Source organism: Scylla paramamosain, chromosome 33 (assembly GCF_035594125.1).
Source record: "Scylla paramamosain isolate STU-SP2022 chromosome 33, ASM3559412v1, whole genome shotgun sequence".
Classification (NCBI taxonomy): Eukaryota; Metazoa; Arthropoda; class Malacostraca; order Decapoda; family Portunidae; genus Scylla; species Scylla paramamosain.
In genome coordinates this window covers 18199868-18202367 of record NC_087183.1, presented here as the reverse complement: position 1 = coordinate 18202367, position 2500 = coordinate 18199868, and the positions used below count along the sequence as shown (strand labels likewise).

The 2500-nt window shown below is 43.8% G+C and overlaps 1 protein-coding gene and 1 long non-coding RNA gene across 2 annotated transcripts in view; one reads left to right on the top strand and one right to left on the bottom strand.

Annotated features, from left to right (window-relative positions):
• Positions 1-2500, bottom strand: part of LOC135089880 (uncharacterized) — a 113339-nt gene that overhangs the window by 51832 nt on the left and 59007 nt on the right. The window lies entirely within an intron of this gene.
• The window catches only part of LOC135089877 (acetylcholinesterase-like), a 75096-nt gene that overhangs the window by 14956 nt on the left and 57640 nt on the right, over positions 1-2500 (top strand).

Sequence of the window (2500 nt, the reverse complement as noted above, 5' to 3'; positions counted from 1 at the left end):
GGCGAGGCAAGGCGAGGCGAGGCAAGGCGAGTGACATGAAAAGAACAACAAGAATGACCTGTTTCCTGCACCTCATCATGTCTTCCTCGCTTCCATTCCTCGTATTCCTGTCCCTCCTCCTCCTCCTCCTCCTCCTCCTCCTCCTCCTCCTCCTCTTCCTTCTCCTTCTCAGTGTCCTCATTCTTTTTCTTTGCACTACTAAACGGAGCTTTTCAAAGGAACAATCCTGTGTGTGTGTGTGTGTGTGTGTGTGTGTGTGTGTGTGTGTGTGTGTGTGTGTGTGTGTGTGTGTGTGTGTGTGAAAGTGAAGCGTAAATGCAGCAAATTGATAATAGGAAGGAGAGCTCTTGGTAACGATTGAAGAACAAAGGAAGCAGGAGAGAGAGGGGATAAAGAGAGAGAGAGAGAGAGAGAGAGAGAGAGAGAGAGAGAGAGAGAGAGAGAGAGAGAGAGAGAGAGAGTAGGTCATGCGCGTTGTTTGGATAATCTCTCCTTCCTTTCCTTCCCTCCATTCTTTCCTTCCTCTCTCTCTCTCTCTCTCTCTCTCTCTCTCTCTCTCTGCTTCAACACACACGCCTCTTGAGGACTGCAAAACATAGATAATAGGAACACACACACACACACACACACACACACACACACACACACACACACACACACACACACACACACACACACACACACACCATCACTCACCTCACCACCACCTCTTTTACATTTTCTCTCATCCACCGAAAGAGGAAAAAAAAAAGTAAAAGAGAGGAAATAAAGAAAAAGAGAGAAAAAGAGGGGAAAATAAAACTAGCTCTGCACTCCTGGTCGTGAAAATGAGATTAGTTTGAGAGAGAGAGAGAGAGAGAGAGAGAGAGAGAGAGAGAGAGAGAGAGAGAGAGAGAGAGAGAGGAGTAGTGATAATCATTATTAGAAGAAGTGCAGGTTTGTCTACACTTGTGACTCTCTCTCTCTCTCTCTCTCTCTCTCTCTCTCTCTCTCTCTCTCTCTCTCTCTCTCTCTCTCTCTCTCTCTCTTTCATTATTTTCCATCCTCTTACGCTTATTAGTTTTCTTTTATCTTTTTTCACTTTGTCTCATTTTTCTTCGTTTTCTTTCACTTTCTTCTTTTTCTTTCTTTTCTTCATTTTTTTTTTTCAAGAGACGATGAGATGGAATGCATTTAAGGAATTAGGCGAAGCTTTTTACTTGTTTCCTTAGAGTGGTGGTTTGTGTTGAGTGGATAAATGACCTCCCACCCCTCTCCCTCTCCCTCTCTCTCTCTCTCTCTCTCTCTCTCTCTCTCTCTCTCTCTCTCTCTCTCTCTCTCTCTCTCTTAACAACCTCTTCCTTCCTTATACCAGTGTACCCAACATGCATCACCACCACCACCACCACCATCAACAACAACAACAACAGAGGAGGAAGAGGAGGAGGAGAAGGAGGAGAAGGAGGAGGAGGAGGAGGAGGAGGAGGAGGAGGAGGAGGAGGAGGAGGAGGAGGAGGAGAAGGACAAACACACCCTTTACATCATCACTCACTAACCTAACTTAACCTAACCTAACCTAACCTAACCTAACCTACCCTATTCTAACCTAACCTATGCCAGCCTAACGTAACATACCCCAATCTAACATGACCTAACCTAACGTGACCTAACCTAATATAACTTAACCTAACATATTCCAACCTAACCTAACCTTTCATACAATCACCCACTAACATCCCCTTCCTCACCCCATTCTCACCCCACCTTACCCCCACTACACACACACACACACACACACACACACACACACACACACAGCCTCACCCGTCACCCGTCACCCGCCCCATCCTGATCCCGTTTGGTATTAACCCCGTCTCCCTCTGTTCCTGTCCTCCTCCGTCTAACCCGCAGCTCCTTCCTCTCCCCTGGCCATCCATCACACGCGTCTGACAGGGCACGGGTCATAAATCAGGGTGCAGGTCGTGAAGGGGTCAAGGTCACACGCACGCACGGACACACACACACACACACACACACACACATACACTCAAATAGATGTATTGATAGATAAATATATAGAAAGGTACGTAGGTAGGTAGGCAGATAGATAGATAGATAGACAGAAAAATAGATAGGTAGATAGATAGATAGAAAGGTGGATAGGTAAATAGATGAATGGATAGATAGATAATTTATTGACCTCATATAAGATATATTAAATCAACACACAATAAAATGAACGAGGCAAAATAAAATTAATGAAAGTGCTCAAATTAACAGTCATAAAGCAGCAACAACAACAACAACAATTATAACACAAAAAAAAAAACAGAACCAGTAAAACCTAAAAGAAAAAAAATGAAGAAAAAAAGAAAGAAAAAAAAAACAGAAAAAGCAAAGAAAAATACTAACATCAATAATACATAAAACATGAACCATAGCAGGTAAACACACTCACTCACACACACGCACACACACACACACGCACACACGCACACACGGAAGTACTACTAATGGCTGG